The 22,923-nt window shown below is 48.5% G+C and overlaps 1 long non-coding RNA gene across 1 annotated transcript in view; it reads left to right on the top strand.

Annotated features, from left to right (window-relative positions):
• Positions 1–4,612: 4,612 nt before the first annotated feature.
• LOC141153291 (uncharacterized) overlaps positions 4,613–22,923 on the top strand; it is a 55,704-nt gene continuing 37,393 nt past the window's right edge. The window contains exon 1 of the long non-coding RNA XR_012247277.1: positions 4,613–4,719. This is a non-coding gene — a long non-coding RNA (uncharacterized lncRNA). The remainder of the gene's footprint in view (positions 4,720–22,923) is intronic.

Raw genomic sequence — 22,923 nt, 5'->3', positions numbered from 1 at the left:
TATTCAGATCTTCCAGCGCTGCGCGCGCACGATCCGGTTCTCTAGGCAGTTGGGCCAGCAGTTCTGTCAGGCTGCAGGGTGGCTCCGCTTGCAGGTGCTGGTGGAGTTTTCTGCTCCCTCCATCTCCGGGTGCAGCAGGTCCAGACTGATCCAGGCCGCACCCAGCCCCTCAGTTTTCTTTCCTATCCGCCCCCATGGGGGTTGGTCTTGGGGGCATCTGCTGACAATCACCTTCAGGGGCAGCCCCCCCACGTTGATGGACATCTCCATTGCTGCATTCATGGCTGGTGGGGGCGGGCTCCTTCTTTGGCGCCACTCTGGGACCTGGCCCACAATGGGAGGTGGCTTCCTGCTGTCCTTTGGTGCGCACATAATGGCGTCCGCTCTGCCAGGGCGGGAAAAACGGATGACGATGGCGGGAAACGGTCCAAAATGGCGTCTGATGGCGGGAATCGGCTCCGGATGGCGGGAAACGACTCCGGACAGCGGGAAACTTCTGGAAATGGCGGGAGACTTCTTTTTAAGGTACATGTGCAGTTTTCTTCAGGCACGCAATACCCGCTTGTGGCGGGTTGGTAATAATCCTGCCGACTACGCCAAAGTTGACGCGCCCCCTGGGCCTGTGTTGTGCAGGGGAACCCGGAACAGGGCCTGTTGTAGAATGCTGGGGGTTGTAGTCTCCGTGTGGCGGTGACCCGGTCCGTGCCCAGGGTGGTCAAACCAGTGGCAGTCTAAATGTTGTAATAAGTGTCCGACTACGCCACCCGCAGATTGCGGTCAGTGGGGACCGCCGCTGCGCTGCCGACCGCTGAGGCTGATGTTGGTTGCGCAGCTGAGTATGGAATAACTCCCCACGGGAGGAGTATTGCCTCAGGGCAGCTAATGTGGATGATGGTGGTAGTGATGGTGTGAGTGTCCCAGTACTGATGGTGCTGGTGCGGCGATGAAACACAGAGACTTGTAATTGCAGTTTCCAAAGCTTTACTCACGGTTGTTATTCAGGTCAATGCTGCAGGCGATGACTGCCCAAGCCGTGCTGCGTCCACCAGGTGAGGGACTCGGTCAACTCCCAGGCAATTCCAGAGCGTGGTTCAGAGCTCCCCTCTCTTCCTTTCTACTGGCCGTCCCCACCAGTGACCCACCTTTGTCCAGCTTCCTCGGGCCTTCTGTTGGCGAAACCTCTCCCGGTTTCCCTGACCCTATGCGGTATGCCTTTCTGGTGGATGTAGTGAGGGGTCGCACCAAGATGTGGTCACAACCTCCGGTTTTGGCTGAGGATTAGTCGCCTCCACCAATTTGGGTTCCGGTACCCTGCTCTGCCAACCCTTCACCCTGTATCTCCTCTGGGCATATGGGGTTCCTTCTGCCTTCGTGTCTCTGGGCCTTTCTCTGTGTTCTTTGCTTCCTTTCTCCTCTGTTCCAGTTCCTTTCTTACTTTCCTTTCTGTTCCTCCTCCTCTCTCTCTCTGCTGCTTCTGGCCTCCACTCCAGGCCTGCCTCTGGAGCTGGGCCCAGACTGAGCCACAGCTCCCTGTCAGCCCTCTCTGGCTGAGCTCCTCTCCTCTTCTCCTCCTGCCTGAACTGAACTGAACACTGATCTAAGATGGTGCCCACCTTATATACCTCCCTCTATGTGTGAGCCCAGGTGACTAGCAACCAATGGGCTCCTATCTATGCCCAGAAACCCACCCCTATCTGCTCCTACACCACTGGGTGTACTTTCCCCTCCCCACTCCAGCCAGGAACAGAAGCTGTCGTGCCTGCACTCTGTCTAGTGGGAGCACCGTTGGTCTGTTCCTCGGAAATGGGGTGTGTGTGGTGCATGCAGCCTACCGAGCCCTGGTCCACACTCCATCCTTACCCGGGAGTGGAATATCACACCTCTGGTTCGAGGTGCAATACCCCTGTAGCAGTCGAGTCCTCGGGGTGCTACACGAACACTAAGGGAGACCCACTCCCCAATAATGAGTAGAAGGTTTTTAGTATGCTGTAATCCACGTCTGTTTCAAGGGGCATTGCAGTTCCTCATAATTTTTGGAAAGCCTTCCATTCTCTGCTTAGGCCAACAGTGCACAGGAGACCCAGTTGCTATAAATGGAATAAACGGTTTAGTTAAGGCCCTCTTACCTCCATGTCACTTCCAAGGGGCATTGGAGTGCCTCGAAATTTCTGGTAGGCATTGCACTCACTGCATGCCCTATAACTGTGTAGCCAAACCGCTCCTTTTGATACAGAAACATATCCTACAAGACATGTGTGGTTGACTTGCCTGATATTGATGTGAATGGTCCCTGTTCCTCCTGCTCTTTCTCCTTTGCAACCACCTCATCCATCATTCATCACCTGAAGCTTTGTTTTAACGGGAGTCATAGAACTGGGATAGTAGCAGGAAAACATCCAGCAATCCTCGGAGGAGGTAGGATATGCGCCAAAACGCTGACCACCTCAGGCCTAGCCGCTACTACATACATGCGCTTGCATTCCAAGAAAATAAAGCAGATGCTAACTTCTATAATCATCATCATGCTCCTCACCTTGGCACTCTCAACTCCCCTGATGGAGCAGCCAGGGCCCACCGGAGGAGTCTGGTTCTCTGGTGGGCTCGTCCAATGCTGCCCTAAAGCAGGCCAGGCTAAGAAAAGAGAGGGGGAAGTTCAGCGGAGAAATAGGGGCGGCTGGGGACCGTTTATGGACACCGGCCGCCCCCAGGCGGCTGGGGACCGTGTGTGGACACCCGGCCGTGGGGCGGCTGGGGACCGAGTATGGACACCCGGCCACCCCCTGGCGGCTGGGGACCGAGCGTGGACACCTGGCCGCCGGGCGACTGGGGACTGAGTATGGATAGCTCGCTGCCGAAGCAGCCATGAGGTAGTGGCCAGCTTCATTCTCCTCCAAACTAAAAGGCCCCATTTCAAGTGCAAGCTAGCAGTATGGTATTGCAGCCTGGGGGTGGGGGGTGGCAGATTGCACACTTACGCTTGCATTCCAAGAAAACAAAGCAGATGCTAACTTCTATCATAATCATCATGCTCCTCACCTTGGCACTCTCAACTCCCCTGAGTATGGATACCAGGCCGCCGACGCAGCCATGACATGGTTGCCGGCGTCTGCCTCCACATGCCTAAAAGGACCAATTTCAAGTGCAAGCAAGCTAGCAGTATGGTATTGCAGCCTGGGGGTGGGTGGGTGGCAGGCTGCATACTTGCGCTTTCATTGCAAGGAATGGGGGAGGTACAATTGAACACTGCCCTGGGACAAGGACTTGCACGGGGATAGTTGCAAGTCTGCATCTTCTGATGCGGCTAGGATCACTTCTGATGGGCACACTTTTAGGCAGTGACCTGGGTGTCAGAGATGCTTCGAGGGGTCTTCCCCATGCTGTTCCCATGTCTTTTCAGCACTGTATGCATGAGTCACACAGCACATGGCCAGATAAGATTGTAAAATGTTAAAATGACATTTCCCGGTGAATGTATTTGTCATGGTTGAAAGCAATACAAAAGTGCAAAAACGCATAAAAAATGCTACTTGTGTACATAGCCCAAGGTGTGGAGGAGTATTTTTGTTTTTAGTTATTTATTTTACCTTATACACAAGTCTTTACCCTGGAAAGGAAGTTCCTTAACATATTTCACAGGAAAACCGTTTCAGTTTTGTTTTTGAACGTTTTATTGTGAGCCCGTAAAAGTGGCTTAATACCTCTGACCACGTTGTTGACAGCAGAGGCCTGGGGGTCAGAAATGCTTCCTGGGGCGATCCCCATGCTGCCCCCATGTCTTTTGAGCACTGTCACTATCGTTCTGGGCACTTTTTAGGTTTTCTACAGACTGCTGGGGGTGCCGCAGCAAAAATGCTCGGGTCTCCCATAGACTAACATTGGGCTCGTTGCTCGGGTCAAGCACCCGAGTATCACGGTGAGCTCGGCCCGAGCTTCGAGCACCCGAGCATTTTAGTGCTCGCTCAACACTATTAAAGACCTGTGATAATTGGGGGCCCTGTTAGAGATTTAGCATTGGGGCCCATGAGCTTTAAATTACGCTGCTGCATATAACTATACTGAGAAATCCAGTGAGCAGGGCACTAGACGTCCTTCTTTTGGTAACTATTAGTACAGAAAAATCACAACGTTTTGGCCACGTAGGACCTTTATCAAGCCATAAAAAAGAGAGAGATGCACTTATTGCAAGTAGTTATACCATCCATTTCCAGATAAAGTAGTATTCATGTATAACACCAACCATGGTGACCATCATATGATACCAACTATATGTTTTTTTATGGATTAGAGAACCTGTAAATTGTAAATATTATATTAGCAGCCACATAGCAGTACCCAATATGGGACATAAATACATTTTTAGTGCCAGTCTCTATCTCTTTTTACAAAATATTTAGAATATCTTTGATACTTGGATGCTATATTGATGGGGTGGAGAAGGTTAATTCTGGAGAAATCCCACGTCATGCAAATAAGGGTGTGTTCCATCAACCCAAGAACACCTATGCTTCCCTGAGACTATGAGATAAGCTGAGTGATAATTCCTATTGTTCCAATTCAGGCTGAATAGACTAATGTGCAGAACTGTCCTGTCATCTGTTTATTTAGGGCACGTGACTTCTATGGGACCATTATGGATGGAACGAGAACTGTTGTCCTGGCATAAATGTGACTGAAACTATAAAACGGGTACAGACGGGAGCATGTGATGTCCTCTGTAAGGTGATTATTATTTTTTCCCAAGATGAGTCAAGTTCCCCCAGGGAAACATCAACAATAGAAACCTTGTTTTACTGGTATATGTATCTGCTCTTGGTTTCATTTGCATTTATTAATATATATTTGAGTCATGTTCATTAATCTTATTATTACACAAGTTGTCCCTGCAGACAATAAAGTGCGTGAGATGTTTCAGAGTAAAGTTTCTGCTTCAATCTTCACAGTTTAATAAAGTAGAACTCTTCCCACCGCCTGTTCCCCAAACCTAGGGTTGGCCGACTTGGACAATATCTGTTAGTTAGAAGGCTCCCACTATTGAAAACTGTTCTGCTATTGTAACCCGCGCCCCAGGCTTCAGCTACAATCTGTATGGGAATCTGAAAGGCCAGTGTTCAATTTTTCTGCAGTGCCCCTACAGGAGAAATGAAGCATTACACAATTTCTATTAAAATCAATAGATTGGCCATGTAATGCACAATCGTGTCAGGTCCTCCAGAATAAGATATCATCTATGTACCTTTGTAGCTTACTATGGCTAATGGATGACCAGCACAGGGAATACCCTTTTTAAATTTGAATTTCATAGAATATATAAAAAAAAAAAAAAACGTTAAAAGCTGAAGAGTAAACTCAATTTCACAAGAAGTCCATTCACAACTTTCTATCTTTACTGGATTACCGTCAATGTGAAGTCATGTAATCACAGCAGCACAGCCTCTGTGATCTCATGCCTTATGTTCTTTCATCATTGGAGTCAATTTGTAAAGAAGACGGACCAAGACTGGTTTAAACATTTTAATTTATAATTTTATTTGTTTTTACAGGAATTGAAGTCATATTTGTTAATTGCCTTCTTACTTGGTTTGAATGGGCAATGAGTAATACCTATTTTCCCCTGTAGGAGTGCTGAAGAGAAATGAAACATGTAATATAAGTTTCCTCATGGATTACAACTGATCACTGGAAGTCACTTTGTGATCACCTTATTAGTATGTCACCATTCTAACAAGCAGGTAATGTCTAAAGGGGAAAACTCTTTTAAAAAGTGGCTTCCTCTCCTCTTTATTTTTTGGTAAAAATGGTCATCACAACAAAAGAAAGAAAATTCCCAAATTAGTGAAAGAAAATAAAACATAATCACCCAACTTATTTTTCATTTGAACAACACAGAGGCAGCATATTTACAGATCCAGCTAGTTATATGAGAAATAAGATTGCTCTTGCCACTCAACCAACACTACATTTTTACCTTTTAAAAACGTAATGATGTATTTTTCTGGTTGCACGCCCTCATTAAATGTTAATTCCACCCATAAATACTTAATGAAAGAGCCGCACGTAGAATTACATACTATTGGAAAATCTCCAAAGATATGAAGGTGTTGTCTGGTTTGGAAAACTAATTTTCAAATACCCTGTTAGGTAATTCTTAATTTTATAGTGTTTGGTGCCTCATTCAGGATCTAAATAAATGTAGTAGAGAATGACGAAGAAGAGTATTTGTCTCTCTGGAGGACCCAGCATATTCGTGCTTTACATAGACATGGTGCAATAATTCATTTTTCCTGCGGAGGCACTGTAGGGAAATTTAATACTTGCTTCTGGGTTCTCCCACAGTTAATAGCTGTAAGCAGTGGTGATGAGCGAGCACTAAAATGCTCGGGTGCCCATTGCTCGGGTCAAGCAAATCTTAATGCTCGGGTGCTCGACCCGAGTAACGAGCCCAATGTAAGTCAATGGAAAACTCAAGCATTTTCCGGCAGCCCCCCTGGAGGTCTGCAGGGGGCCTAAAAATTGGCTAAATCTATGGAAACAGTGCTCAAATGACGTGGGAACAGCATGGGGAAGACTCCTGGAAGCATCTCTGACTCCCAGGTCACTGCTGTGAACAATGTTGTCAAAGTATTAAGCCACTTTTACGGACTGACAATAAAACATACAAAAACGAAGCCAAAATGGATTTTCCTGGAAAAAATGTTAAGGGACGTTCTTTCCAAGGAAATTACTTGTATAGAAAGCAAAATAAACAAAAACAAAAATACTCCTCCACACCTTGGCCTATGTTCACACGTAGCGTTTTTGATGCATTTTTGCACTTTTGCATTGCTTTCAACAGTTAAAAATACATTCACCGGTAAATGTAATTTTAACATTTTACTACCTTATTGGGCCATGTCGTGTGTGAGACATAATCAGACACCTTTTTCATTTATGAAGGAGGGACTATGAAAGTCACAAAGCCTATTTTTACAAGGCCATTAGATGGTCCTTACTATTATTAGAGGGCCAGCAGTCATCCCTCACTATGAGGAGAGCCTCATTAAAAAAAATGTTCCCATTATAAAGAAGTGGGTCTCCTATACTGTTATTACACATGCAGTGACTGCAAGGGCTGCCGAAAATTAGGACGCACTCCAATACCCCTTTAAAGGGACGTAGAGGAAGGCCTCATTAAAAAATTGTTGCCATTATTAAGGAGTGGGTCTCCTATAGTGGTAATGCCCATGCAGTGACTGCAAGGGCTGCCCAAAAATTGGACGCACTACAATACCCCTTTGAAGAGACGTAGAGGAGGTCCTCATTAAAAAATATTGTTCCCATTATTAAGGAGTGGATCTCCTATAGTGGTAATGCCAATGCAGTGACTGCAAGGGCTGCCAAAAAATTGGATGAACTCCAATACCCCTTTGAAGAGACGTAGAGGAGGTCCTCATTAAAAAATATTGTTCCTATTATTAAGGAGTGAGTCTCTTATAGTGGTAATGCCCATGCAGTGACTGCAAAGGCTGCCTAAAAATTGGGCACACTACAGTACCCCTTTGAAGAGACATAGAGGAGGTCCTCTTTAAAAAAAATTGTTGCCATTGTTAAGGAGTGGGTCTCCTATACTGGCAATGCCCATGCACTAAGCGCATGGGCTGAAAAACATTTACCCATGGGGATATACATAAAGATACTGTATAACATTCAGAATGTGGTGTCACTCACAGACACTGTTTCTGGACCCTGGCGTTCGGCCCACAAAGTTGGGTGCTTTGCTGCCATGTGCCTGATGGTGGTCAGGCTGGTAGTTTTGCTGCCTCTACTGATGCTGGCATGGCAGATGTTGCAAATGGCCTTTTTGGGGTTAACTGGACAGTCTTTAAAAAAGAGCCAGACTCTGGAAGACCTAACAGTTGAACTGGCAACTTCCCTTGTGTTGAAATTCAGGGGAACAGTTGCCCACCTTGTGTCTGTGGCCACCCCACTGCTTGTTACTGCCTGATGTGGTGGTATGCCTCCCTCGCCCTCTGCTGTCCTCACCATGCATGTCACCTTGCCAGGTTGGGTCAGTGACTTCATCGTCCACCACATCGTCTTTCACATACGAACCCTGGGCCTCCTCCTGACTTGCTAGCAATTGTGTCTCATCATCATCATCCACCTCTTGCGACAGTGATTGCACTTTCCCACTGTCGCCTTTGTGTGACCGTGGCTGCTCAAATATTTGGGCATCGCTACATGCTATCTCCTCATGCCCCGCTTGAAGCGGGCTGGGCGAGAGGCCCGAATCTATAAATGGAAAAAAGTGAACAGCTCCTCGGAGTGTCCAAGTGTGGGATCACTTGTCTCTGGCACTCGGCATGGTGGGAGGAAAGAGGATCAGGGTGAGGAATATGTGGTACAGACTCACGGCTCCTGAGACTGGACCGTGTGGAAGACAGGGTGGTGGGGGTGGCAAACTGACTGGAAGCATTATCTGCTATCCAACCAACAACCTTTTCACACTGCTCGGGCTTCAAGAGTGGTGTTCCACGGCCCCCTAGAAATTGGGACAGGAAGGTAGTTCGAAATGATGTCGGTGGTTTTTGTGCTTCCTAAGCAGGCACAGTTTCATCTTGCTCGTGGCCTCGGCCTCTGCGTGCACTATCAGCATCACGTCCATTTTCCCGTCCCCTGCCACGTGCCTTGCCCATTTTAACTGGAGTGTAATATTTGGCACAATGTGACAATTATTACGGCAGTAATATCGGATCACGTGTGATGACCACGATTTTAAGCAGTGGCCTTATAGATATGGTATTGGTCAGCGACCAAGTGTGAATAAGTTGATGAACACACAACTGGCAGACTTTAACTGGAGTGTAATATTTGGCCCGCTGCAAAAAATGTGACGATTATTACGGCAGTAATATCGTATCACCTCTGATGACCACGGTTTTAAGCAGTGGCCTTATAGATATGGTATTGGTCAGCGACCAAGTGTGAACAGGTTGAACAGCACACAACTGGCAGACTTTAACTGGAGTGTATATTTGGCACGCTCCAAAAAATGTCACGATTATTACGGCAGTAATATCGGATCACCTGAGATGATGGAGAAGTTTTCTCTGCTTCCACAATACAGCACTGCAAATAAAATCTACCAAATCTGGCTGTATTCTGCTAACAAGCAAATGGAGCAGTTAAAATGGTGTATTATATTGCTTTTTAAGCAAATAATCAAGATTAAGAGCAAAATAATATTAGCCCTGATATCTAGGGCTATGGATATCTGTAACAGCAGCAGACAGAACGTGCAATGGACCCTAGTTTTCTCTACACACTCTCCACAAACTCTGCCTGCCTAACTTCTGCAATCACCAGGAATAATATATGCAGCTGGATTAGTCCTTAGAAGGACTGTTAGTTCAGATGTATAGCTGTGGAATACCTAATACCTCACTAATAAACCGCCAGTTCTCTCCCTAGCTCAGCAGCACCTCTCCCTACACTGTTTGATCCGGAGTGACTGTGAAGAGCATAGGGTCACCGGGTCTGATATAGACCTGATGACGCTGTGCGGCCAGCCAATCACTGTAACGCCACAACCAACATGGCTGCGGCATTACAGTGAGTGGCAGGCAATCCCTGCATGTTTATTCGCTGTTAAAACAGCATCAAACATGCAGGCGGGGATTCGAGCTCCCGTCCGAGCATCCCGGAAATACTCGCCGAGCATCTCGAACAGTGAGATGCTCGGACGAGTACCGTGCACTAGCGATGACGCTTGCTCATCATTAATAAGCAGGCATCAAAAGGGCCAGATTAATTCCAGAACAACTATTCAATGTTATCAAAAAAATATGTAAAACTGATTACTAAAGATGCCCGAAATGAGATTATTGAAGAAAATACCGCACACAGACAGAATATTTTGTGATTTTGGCACATATTATGTACCATTCTGAGCTCCAACGGTATCTAGTTGAGATCCTACAAACGTGATTACTCAAGGTTATTATTGTTATCAAAAAAGTTCTTAGGGTGTGACATATTAGAAACTTTTATAAAATCTCTTACCAGTCCTGACATGACCGTGCTGCGGGGTATGTGTGTAATGTTCCTACGGCATTCTGGTGTGGATGATGAGTTCAGAGACTATTACTTAAGAGACTATATTTGGGAATTTGATTTCATAGCAATACACTAGATAATTAGGGATTTGTCCACTTTGAGATCACCAAATGGTAAACTGATCCCAGGGTCTTTTACAGAGAATCTGATGTTAAGAACTCAATCTCCCTGCAGTGCCCCCTGCAGGAGCAATGGAAGATTGCACAGTTCTCATTGGAATGCACACAAATATATTCGGTCCTCCAGAATAAAAGACAATCTTTATAATCTTTCTTTCCTTTGATTTACAGGTTAGGTTCCGGAACTTCAGTTCTTCCTTATCAACTAGTTATTTATTCAGCGTATGGTGGTGGTTTTATTTGGGAATTACTTAGCGACATTATTTTAGCATACAGCACACACAGATCCATAGAACTAAACAATTCCGAACTTTGCTTATGACGCGCCCCTGGGCCTACTTGGTGTAGCGTTGCACACGCGGGGACTACCCGGAGCCGGGCCTGTTGGGGGTAGTAGTCTCGTGGCGGTGACCCGGTCCGTGCCCAGGGAGTCAAACTGTGTGGCTGAGTATTAGCAGTAGATGTTGGACGACTACGCCACCCGTTGAATGCAGCTATGGAGCTGCCGCTGCAGGGCAGACCGCTGAGGCTGGTGGAAGGATTGGGCAGCGTGGATGGTATAACCCCCAACGGGAGGGGTATGGCCTCAGGGCAGCCGACGTGGATGATGGGGGTAGCAGGAACCACTCAGAGACGATGCGGTGTAGTTCAGGGTCTTTACTGGTGACAAAAATAGACCCTCCCGGAGTACTGGCTAGCGGTCGGGGCCTGGTCAGTCCTTGAACAGATGGGATCTCCCCTGGCCAGGCGGAGTTGTAGGCCTCCCCAACTAGTTGTACTCTACTGGCTACCTTGCTAGAGGCGGGTAAAAGTAGCCCACGTCCCTGAGTGTACCGTGTGGTGCTCACCCGTATGGCCGGTGACTCGGGGCCTTCTAGTGGCTTCCGCTCCACGACGGCGGTGCTGGTCCCACGCGTGTGACCGTGCCTTCGGGTTTCTTGGCCAGAGGACCTGAAATCCCCTGCCGGTCGGTTTCTGCTGCTGGGTAAGGATTAGTCCCCACAGCCTCGGACTCCGGGTCCGGTGGTAACTCTTCAATCAGGGCGAGCTCTACAGCTACCAGCCCCTGATTCCTTTTAGCATGACTTCCCCAGAGCTCCTGATCTTTCTTGTTCCTAAAGCTGCTCCACTACAGACCAGACTGTGTCTCTGTCTGTGTTCTCTGCTCTTTCTTCCTAACCCTGCCTCAGCCCTAGTTTTATATAGGGGAAGTTCTTCCCCTCCCAGGACTGGGCAGGAGGTGTTGCATGCATAGGATTCCTGACCAGGAGACCTCCCACCTGCTCACAGACGTAATATTGCTATTACTGTGGAAACCAGACCCCTGGGGTGCCACATTCCCCCCTAGTGAAATTTAGTACTCCGGGACTAAACATATTTTTGTAAAACATAACAAGTAAAAACAGAAACAGTACAATAAAGAAAAACACATTAGGATGGTCACGGCATGTCCGTAACCGGGTGCAGTCTTTGAAGAAAACAAAGGTGTCCATTTCACCAAGAGACCGGGAGCCGTAACCAGGTAGGGGTCTGTCCTGCCCCGAGTCCTTAACAGTCTTTAGTCCATTCCTGGGTTACGCTCCAGCATATGTACAAAGGATCCCCGGTAAATCCACCAAAGACTCCTACAAATAACTAGAAACACATAATTATACACAAGCAACAATAAACAGGTAAACATTAATAAAATAGCTTGAACATTTAGATCCTCCACCGTATGGGCAACTGGCCTCTAGTGACCCTAGTGGACCTACGGAGCTGGCTGACTGGTCCTGAGCTACAGGGTATAGGAGCTGTCAAGGGTAAACTGGGCAGCCGTCTACGGACTCTTTGGCTCACTAGGGGTATGGCAGGCTCACTATAAGCAGAGGGTTGATTCTCCTGGTCTGCTTGTGTGGGGTCTTCTGCCTCCTGGACCGGCTGTTCTTTCAGCTCTACCTGTGTCTCCGTAGGCACTTGGGATGCTGGTTGGAGGAACGTGAGGACGGGTACCAGAACAGCACCATTGACTTGAGTCCAAGACCGAGGGAAGTCTCCGAGCACAGTACTAACCATATCTTCCCTTTCCTCTACGGGTCGAGGGTCTTCTTGTTCCTCTTCAGGGTTCCGTAGCTGTTCGGGACACTTCTTCAGGTGATCCCGGGATACAATGGCTGTGGTTTCCCCTCCGTCTTTACTGATTGTACAGATCTTTGGGTTGTCGTGGCTTGAGGGCAGTACGGTGTACGGGTCCTTCTCCCACTGGTCGTCCAACTTGTGGAGCCGTCTTTTCCTCTTCAAGACCTGCTCTCCGGGCACCAGGGGAACAGCGGGAGCATACTGGTTGTAAGTTTTCTCTTGTCTTTCCCTAGCTTGACAGAGACTTCGCTCCACGCTCTCCTGTACTTTCCGGTACTGCTGCTGCCTCTCTGTGTCCCAGTCTGCTTCTGGTGAAGTGTCCTCGGGTGTCAGGACTCCCATCTCCAGATCAACAGGAAGCTTACCAGGTCTTGCCCTCATTAGGTAAGCCGGGGTACAGTTGGTGGAACCTACAGGGATGTGGTTGTATAGGTCCACCAGGTCGGGCAGCTTTTCAGGCCACAGACTACGTTCTTCCAGGGGCAATGTTTTCAGAAGACCTATCACCACCTGGTTCATTTTCTCACAAAGTCCATTAGTTTGCGGGTGATAGGGAGTTGTTCTTATCTTCCGGCAGCCATACCGGGTGCAGAACGCCTGGAAGACTTCCGCTTCAAAGGCAGGCCCCTGGTCCGTCAGCACCTGCTCCGGGTATCCGTGCGGACGGCAGAAGTGCTGCTGGAAGGCTCTAGCTGCTGTTTGAGCCGTTAAGTCCTTGACGGGGACGACAACCAAGAACCGGGAGTAGTGATCCATGATGGTTAACGCGTAGACGTAGCCACTTCTGCTTGGGGTCAGTTTTACATGATCCAAGGCTACCAGTTCCAACGGCTGTCTGGTGATGATGGACTGCAGGGGAGTCTTCTGGCTGGCACGGTCCCTCCTTCTTAGGTTGCATGGGCCACAGTCTCTGCACCACCTCTCGATGGTTCCTCTCATGCCTACCCAATGGAACCGCCCGCGCAGCAGGAACTCCAGCTTCTTCCATCCGAAGTGCCCAGCTCCGTCGTGGTATGCCTCCATCACCATAGCTGCGTCTCTTCTTGGCACCACTACTTGCCAGATTAGTTCATGCGTCCGGGAGTTAACCATTCTGCGGCACAACTTCCCCTTGTAAAGGAACAGTCGACTCTTCTCAGCCCACAGTTGCTTGGCTTCCTCCGGAGCGTCTGGGTCAAGGCGTGCATCTGGCCGAGTCAGCATCTCCTTTACCAGTCGGACGGCAGGGTCACTGTCTTGCGTCTCCGCCCAGTTGTAATGAGGTAATGGGTTGAACGTAGCGGATTGCTTACTCCTTACACGGTGGGAATACTGGATAGTCCCATGACGGTGGAACGCGGGGAGTTCAACTTCTTCCAGTTCCTCTGAATCTTCCCCTACGTCCGGTAGGTTCGGCATCCTGGACAGGGCGTCCGCGTTGGTATTGGAGCGTCCTGCCCGGTATTTGATTGTAAACTCATAGTTGGACAAGCGGGCCATCCATCTCTGCTCTAGGGCACCGAGTCTTGCAGTGTCCAGGTGTGTCAACGGGTTGTTATCCGTGTACACGGTGAACCGGGAAGCAGCGAGGTAGTGCTTAAAGCGTTCGGTGACTGACCACACCACTGCCAGGAACTCTAGCTTAAATGAGCTGTAATTCTCAGGGTTTCTTTCGGTGGGTCGCAGTTTTCGGCTGGCGTAAGCAATTACCCGTTCCTTCCCCTGCTGGATCTGGGACAGTACGGCTCCTAGCCCGATGTTACTGGCGTCGGTGTAGAGGATAAAGGGCTGGCTATAATCAGGGTACGCCAGGATTTCATCCCCCGTGAGGGCCATCTTCAGCTGGCGGAAGGACTCTTCTTCCAGCTTCTCCCATCTGAAGGGTGGCTTCTGGTTCTTGGCCTTCCTGGACTGGCCTATCAGGAGGTCCTGCATAGGAGCTGCCTTTTTGGTGAAACCGGGAATGAACCTTCGGTAGTAGCCTACCAACCCGAGGAACTGCCTCACTTCCTTTACGCTTAATTGCGGTGATCTTATCAGGGTCGGGAGCCACTCCGTCAGCACTCACCACGTGTCCCAGGTACTGCACCTTTGGCTTCAGGAGGTGACACTTGGAGGGTTTCACCTTTAGGCCGTAACTTGCCAGAGCTTCGAACACTTCCGCCAGGTGTTTCAGGTGGTCCTCGTAGGTCTTGGAATAGACGATGACATCGTCCAGGTATAACAGGACCGTCTCAAAGTTTCGGTGTCCCAGACAGCATTCCATCAATCGCTGGAAGGTTCCTGGTGCGTTGCAGAGTCCGAACGGCATGCAGGTAAACTCGCTAAGTCCCATCGGGGTGGTGAATGCGGTCTTCTCCCGGTCCGCCTCTGCTACAGGAACCTGCCAGTACCCGCTAGTGAGATCCAAGGTGGAGAAGAAGTTAGCAGATTTTAAAGCAGCCAAAGACTCCTCTATTCTTGGTAAGGGGTACGCATCTTTGTGTGTGATACGGTTAATTTTCCGGTAATCTACACACATTCTCATGGTGTTGTCTTTCTTTTTGACCAAGACTAGTGAAGCTGCCCAGGGGCTACAGCTATCCCTGATTACCCCAGCCTCCTTCATGTCTCTAAGCATCCCCTTGGCATGTTGGTAGTGTGCAGGGGGTACGGGTCGATACCTCTCTTTTATGGGAGGATGGTCTCCCGTGGGGATGTGGTGTTCTACCCCCTTGACTCGCCCGAAGTCTAACGGGTGTTTACTAAACACTCTCTCGTACTCTCGAACCACCCGGTAGACTCCCTGTTTCTGGTGGGAGGGAGTGGAGTCAGTACCCAAATGTAGTTGCTGACACCAATCCTCCATTATTTTCGTAGAGCGTTACCTTCCTCCGGGTGAGATGGAGGCAAGGGTTCCACAGACTGTATAGAATTTTGGTTGATAGTATATAATTTGGCTAGCGTAGCATACCGGGGCAGGTATACTTCCCTTTTCCCGATATTTATTATACGAACGGGCACCCTCCCATGGCATACATCAACTACCCCCCGTGCTGTCAAAATGGTGGGCCTACTGTCTGAGTAGACTGGTTGTACCATGGCCTGGTAATCTCTACCTCTCAGACCAATAGCTGCCCGGCACCAAATCATCATTTCACTTTTCGGGGGCATGGCAATAGGGAAAGGGTCACACATTCTTACGCTACCAATCTCACCACCGGAGAGTTCCACCTGTTGCCGTCGCATCAGTGCCCGGATCTCTTTCTGGAGCACTCGCTGCTGGCTGGAGCTGGCGTTCTTGGCAACCTGCTGTAAAATGAAAATCACCTCTGCAAGACAATTTTCAATCACATTAGTTCCTAGAGTTATCTTTGGGTGACTCTCGCGCTTGTCAATGTCTACAATGATCAGTCCCTGTGCTGCCAGTTCGACTCTACCGATTTTAATGGTCATTTCTTTAAATCCAATCTGTGGCACGGGCTGACCATTACTGGCGATGATACTCAAGTCGTCGTCTGGATAGCGGGTTATATCCGAGTCATTCCAGTACTGCTTGAAGAGCACGTACGGGATGGTGGTGACCTGTGACCCGGTGTCCAGTAGGGCACTCATAGGGATGCCATCCAGTACCACAGGCAAGACGGGACGTCCTCCCACATATTTGTCGCGCCAGTTCGATGGGCCTGGTGATCTTTTTCCTGGGGGTTGGCCCTCTACCCCAGGTTGTGCCAGTTTAAAGGACAGTACCTTGCCATATGTCCGGGTTGATTGCAGCGGCGGCAGATAGGTTGTCCGTCCTCGTTGTACCAGTCGCTGGGTCTTCCTCTGGCCGGTGGGGTCCTCCTTGGTCGACGCCACGGGATGTCCTCCGGTCCGGATGCCAGCTGGATCTTCCCTGGAGTGGAAACCTGTAAAGACTGCACAGTTCGGGTTAGCGCAGCAACGCTTTTAGCTAGCTCTTGGACCTGATGGTGCAGGTCCGGAGCCGGGTCATTGTTCAAAGCCTGCGCATCAGCCCCCACAGGCCCTGCCGACAAGGGCGCCGCCTCCTCGTGGTAAGTGATAGCTGGGCGCCTGTGGGTCACAACGCCACCCGGTGTCGGTTCTCGGAGCACCCGGATGGCTCTGTCCTTGAGCTGTGCAAAGTCCAGATGAGGATCCTGTAAGGCTATGGCCCGCAACTGGGTTCGGTGGACATTGCAATATAGTCCCTCTATAAATTGCTCGGTCAACAGCCTGTCCTCGTTTCCCACGCTGTCAGGGTCGGTCTGCTTAATGGCTCTCAGGGCCTCTTGTAGGTTTAGTGCATAGTCCCTTATACTCTCATGTGCTCGCTGCTTGCACCCATAGAATCTTAAGCTTAATCTCGGCTGAGGTGCGGGTATCAAAGGTGTCCCTCAGCCGGGTTAGTATCCCTGCGACAGTCCTCCTCCCAGGTGGCCAGGACTTTACCTCCCTTTGGGCTGCCCCGGTTAGTTGGGCCACCAGGATGCTCACTTTTTGCTCTTCTGTGAGGGGGTACACCTGGAAGAGGCTATCCAGCTTTTCTTTAAAGTCATTCAGGGTATGTGACTCCCCTGAGTACTGGGGTAGCCAGGCTGCTCCCGGGATATAGGGCATGGTGAAAGGCATGACTGCAGCAGCGGTGGCGCTGGCGGGGGTTGAGGCAGTGAAGCTCTCCTCCGTATCCGACATCTTTCTCCCCCCCTAGTGGACCGTGGCCTACCTTGCGATGATCCTCTTCCGTAGGCCGCGGCTCCGCAGTGGATCGTCAGGGTTGAGGACCTTCCGTCGCGCTCCTGTGACGTCGGCGTCTGCTGGGCTCCTTCCAGGACCTTTACGCAACGTCCGGACGTGAGGCGGGGCTTCAGTTCTCGCGCGCTTTCGGAGTCCACGCCCCTCTTCTTCCTGCGCGGCGTCTTCAAGATGGCGCCCAACGGCGGGAAAACTCCACGGATGGCGGGAAGAAGGCAGAAGATGGCGCCGGATGGCGGGAAAACTTCACGGATGGCGGGAAGAAGGCAGAAGATGGCGCCGGATGGCGGGAATCTTCACCACAGGTAAGTTTAAAAGTCTCTTTTTCAGGCATGCAGTACCCGGTGGTTGCGGGCACGAAATCCTGCCGACTACGCCAAAAGTTGACGCACCCCTGGGCCTACTTGGTGTAGCGTTGCACACGCGGGGACTACCCGGAGCCGGGCCTGTTGGGGGTAGTAGTCTCGTGGCGGTGACCCGGTCCGTGCCCAGGGAGTCAAACTGTGTGGCTGAGTATTAGCAGTAGATGTTGGACGACTACGCCACCCGTTGAATGCAGCTATGAAGCTGCCGCTGCAGGGCAGATCGCTGAGGCCGGTGAAAGGATTGGGCAGCGTGGATGGTATAACCCCCAACGGGAGGGGTATGGCCTCAGGGCAGCCGACGTGGATGATGGGGGTAGCAGGAACCACTCAGAGACGATGCGGTGTATTTCAGGGTCTTTACTGGTGACAAAAATAGACCCTCCCGGAGTACTGGCTAGCGGTCGGGGCCTGGTCAGTCCTTGAACAGATGGGATCTCCCCTGGCCAGGCGGAGTTGTAGGCCTCCCCAACTAGTTGTACTCTACTGGCTACCTTGCTAGAGGCGGGTAAAAGTAGCCCACGTCCCTGAGTGTACCGTGTGGTGCTCACCCGTATGGCCGGTGACTCGGGGCCTTCTAGTGGCTTCCGCTCCACGACGGCGGTGCTGGTCCCACGCGTGTGACCGTGCCTTCGGGTTTCTTGGCCAGAGGACCTGAAATCCCCTGCCAGTCGGTTTCTGCTGCTGGGTAAGGATTAGTCCCCACAGCCTCGGACTCCGGGTCCGGTGGTAACTCTTCAATCAGGGCGAGCTCTACAGCTGCCAGCCCCTGATTCCTTTTAGCACGACTTCCCCAGAGCTCCTGATCTTTCTTGTTCCTAAAGCTGCTCCACTACAGACCAGACTGTGTCTCTGTCTGTGTTCTCTGCTCTTTCTTCCTAACCCTGCCTCAGCCCTAGTTTTATATAGGGGAAGTTCTTCCCCTCCCAGGACTGGGCAGGAGGTGTGGCATGCATAGGATTCCTGACCAGGAGACCTCCCACCTGCTCACAGACGTAATATTGCTATTACTGTGGAAACCAGACCCCTGGGGTGCCACACTTAATTGTACAACTGGATGACAAATACTATTATATACCTGAAACATTATTTTTGTATAGAATCCGAACTTTAAAATACATTTGTCACCGGGAATGAACAGAATTAATTATACCGGGACTTTTACCATTAGACTATGTACACACAAAGTTTTTCGCTGAGTTTTTGGAGCAGAAACTGAACGGGAACTCTCCAAATCCTCAAATAAACGCGAAACTCCTCAAAAACTTGGAGGTTCTGCTTAGGAAATTCTGCAAAAAAACTCATTGTGCACCTACCATAACTGAACAAAAAACTTTCTTCTCGGTCAGGTAATGGATTTGGCTTCTGACTAAGCCATGAGAGGAGCCTTAAAGAATTAGGAGCTCTTCACTTTTACCCTTGCAGGTTTTTCGTTTGACTTCCCAATATGGAATCCTCAGGTCATTATCCCTGAGGATGTAAAGTAACCAGGGGTTTGGTGGTAGCCATCCCACAGGAGGCATGGTGCAGAGCAAGGTCTGGGGGCAACACCATGGGAACCTTAAAAACTAAACTTTTTACAGAAGCTTTGGTATGAAGTTCAAAACAAGAAACAGTCCACATGGAGCCCGTACACTTGTTGGTTCCCACAGAGAGGCAAAACACTTGAATGTTCCGTCATCAGTTATAAGGTGACCATTAAGAAAGTTTGCTAAGCTGGGCTCTGCATCAGTGACTTGCTGTTCTGGAGTTTACTCTCCAGTTTCCTGGGAACATAATCCTTGCCTCATAATAAAAATAAATAAATAAAGTAGGGAGACTTCCTCTCCTATCTGCCTGTCCTCACAATCAGCAATTCCTCACCTGCTGCCTCAGGCTCCTAACACCATTCAAGCTGTCCCCTTTGCACACTGTGCCAAATCTGGCCTTGCAGGCAGCTCACTCTACCCTGAGACCGTCACTCCTGGGTTCCCTGGTATTGGGCTCTCCTTCTAGATGCCATCTCTGAAGCTGTCTCTTGATCACTGCTCTGGACATTACTGTCACTATTCTACCACGCTGTGAGTGACACCTCAGTCGCTCTATAGGATAAGTGCGTGCTGAGCTGTCAGTATTGTGAGTGACAGCCCAATCACCTAATCTGAAGCAGGAGCATGCTGGGCGGTCCGTGTTGTGATTGACAGCCCAGATGCTTAGTTTGGCCGGGCCTCCAGGGTCTTACAGATGTCACTTGTTCTGGGTGATTACCTGGCTAATTAGGTGCCTGGCTATTATCAGACCTTGCCAGTTGTAGCTTTTAGCTCAGTGCTGTGTTTGCACTGTACTTTGTATTCTGATAATATGATCTTTATTGCTGAACCTTGGATTTGCCTTTTTGACCACCCGTTTGTATTACCCTTTTTGCTTTGATGCACTCTGACCTTGGTTTTCTGATCCCGGACTTTGCCTTTGACTATCCATTGACTATCCATTTGTATTATTCCTTTGTCTATGAAGTACCCTCCTGGCTTTTGCCCTCGGACTCCATGACTTCCTTGCCTCACGGCTTTCTCATGAGAAGTGACTCATTTGTCTCATGCTCCACAGTTCCTCTACTCTGACACTTGCAGGGGACACAACCAGCAGTAATGGCAGAGGGATCTGGCCAATTTGCGAGTTTATGCGCAAACTCAAGTGATTGGTAATCTGGCACATTTTTGCACAATTTTCTCAGGATTGCCGATAAGATTACCTAATGAGTAACAATCATTTAGGTTCGAAACGCATCAACTAATAGCTCTTTACCTTTGGACTTTGGTTCTTTTGGATGATATCCACACTGAATTGTTTATTTGGGGAAGATTTTGAAAAGTTATTTAATAAATACAATTTTTAATGACTTTTTGGATTGTAAGATTACCTTCTCTCACAGGAGGTCTTCTAGTCGTCAGCCAATATAGCGCACAATGTAAATAACCTGGGGTTCCTTCAGCCACCAGATGAATTTATTTTATAGGTTAACCCTCCATTTATAGAGAACATGGACACATTCACTAGTAATTATACAAAGAATATTTACAATGGAAATAGACTTGAATTCACAGTGAAACAGGCTGAACAACTGTGGGTCCACATGCAGAACAGTCCTATTCAATGGGACTATATAAGTATAGTCTAAATGGCAGTTGTGAAGACCCGGAGTCTTCCGTGGGCGTAACACTACTCAGACAACACAAGGTGCGGGTAAAACAGCGTGGCAATACTTTAATGAATGACAAAGTGGACAATAAGCACATAGAACAGTCCCAGCATGTACCCAAGATGGTACAACATTACACAGTCTCACCCTTCCGCTCTGCCTGCCTGAGATAGACCATCTGCGACTTTGGGAAATCCAGGGCCCCCACAGAGAGAAGGTAGTGGCAAGCTTAGGAAGTTAGAAGTCCATCGAGGTACAAGGCCAGGAGACACGAGGGTCCCACCCTGGCCTCTCTGAGAGTTTCCATGGGGCCAGATGACCGGCTGGTCCCAATCTGGCTTCTCCGAAAGTCTCCATGGATTCTAGGCAACCGGTGGGTCCCTCCTGGCAACCCCAAACAACATATCCATGGGACCAGGTGACTTCATCGTCCCAACCTGGTCTCCCCAAATGTATCCATGTCTCTATAATGGTTAATGGAGCAGATCCGTATCTTTCCCGTCAGGGCCATATATCCTTAGGCTGGAATCATGTAGATTCTAAATCTGTGTCTCTTTGGGTAAAGCTATCCTATCAAGCTGATGGTGTGAAGAGAGTCTGAACCTTGACTCTCCCTGTAAAGTCTCTTTCTAATTTCTGATCTAAGTCTCTTTTCAGCAGGATAGATCAACCCTTTTTCTATTTACATATACACACGTGGTCAAAATTGTTGGTACACCTCGTTTAATGAAAGAAAAACCCACAATGGTCACAGAAATAACTTGAATCTGTAATCAGTCAGTGGGCCTGTATATAGGGCTACAGATACTCACTGTGCTGTTTGGTGACATGGTGTGTACCACACTCAACATGGACCAGAGGAAGCAAAGGAGAGATTTGTCTCAGGAGATAGAAAGAAAATTATAGACAAGTATGTTAAAGGTAAAGGTTATAAGACCATCTCCAAGCAGCTTGATGTTCCTGTGACTACAGTTGCACATAATATTCAGAAATTTAAGATCCATGGGACTGTAGCCAACCTCCCTGGACGTGGCCACAGGAGGAAAATTGATGACAAATCAAAGAGACAGATAATACGAATGGTAACAAAAGAGCCCAGGATAACTTCAAAAGGGATTAAAGGTGAACTTCAAGCTCAAGGAACATCAGTGTCAGATCGCACCATCTGTCGTTGTTTGATCCAAAGTGGACTTCAAGGGAGACGACCAAAGAGAACACCATTGATCAAAAAAAATCATAAAAAAGTCAGACTGGATTTCCCAAACTACATGTTGACAAGCCACAAAGCTTCTGGGAGAATGTTCTATGGACAGATGAGACAAAAATGGAAGTTTTTGGCAAGGCACATCAGCTCTATGTTCACAGATGGAAAAATGAAGCATATGAAGAAAAGAACACTGTCCCTACTATGAAACATGGAGGAGGCTCTGTTATGTTCTGGGGCTGCTTTGCTTCATCTGGCACAGGGTGTCTTGAATCTGTGCAGGGTACAATGAAATCTAAAGACTATCAAGGGATTCTAGAGAGAAATGTGCTGCCTCAGTCGCAGGCTAAAAGCACCCAAGAATGGCTAAGAGGAAAACATTGGACTATTCTGAAGTGGCCTTCTATGAGCTTAGACCTAAATCCTATTGAGTATCTTTGGAAAGAGCTGAAACATGCCGTCTGGAAAAGGCAACCTTCAAACATGAGACAACTGGAGCAGTTTGCTCATGAGGAGTGGGCCAAAATACCTATCGAGAGGTGCAGATGTCTCATTGACAGTTACAGGAATCGTTTGATTGCAGTGATTGCCTCAAAAGGTTGTTCAACAAAATATTAAGTTAAGAAGAACCATCATTTCTGTCCAGGCAGATTTCATGAGTTTAATTTTTTTTTTTAATTCTGTGGAAGCAGGGTTGAAAAGAAATGTCTGACTTTCATTTGTTCATTTTCATAGATTTTTAATTTATTATTACTTTTGTCAGATTCAAGTTATTTCTGTGACCCTTGTGGGGTCCCAACAATTTTGACCACGTGTGTAAAGGTCATCAGTCACAGGTCAGGGTTAGAGCAGAGGTAAAGGTGCAGGGCTCACTCAGGTCTCATTGTTTGAGCTAATCAATTTACATAGCTGGTATAGCAGGGGCTCTTTAAATAAACATTCAGCTGACTTAGTATAATATGCAATTAGCATAGAAACAAACAACATTGTTTCTTAGACCCAAGAGGAGACAACATTCAGGGTTATACAAATACTGGTCTGTTCTTCTTGACCAGGCATATAAATACACATACATTTACAAGTCCACACAAAGATAATAGTGTATTTCTCTTGGATTAACAAATCTAAACGTCT

The sequence above is a fragment of the Phyllobates terribilis genome, unplaced genomic scaffold, assembly GCF_046119375.1.
Source record: "Phyllobates terribilis strain yellow unplaced genomic scaffold, ASM4611937v1 Scaffold_7__3_contigs__length_470593459, whole genome shotgun sequence".
Lineage (NCBI taxonomy): Eukaryota > Metazoa > Chordata > Amphibia > Anura > Dendrobatidae > Phyllobates > Phyllobates terribilis.
The sequence above is the reverse complement of the archived record's forward strand: the minus strand, read 5'-3'. Positions and strand labels throughout refer to the sequence as shown.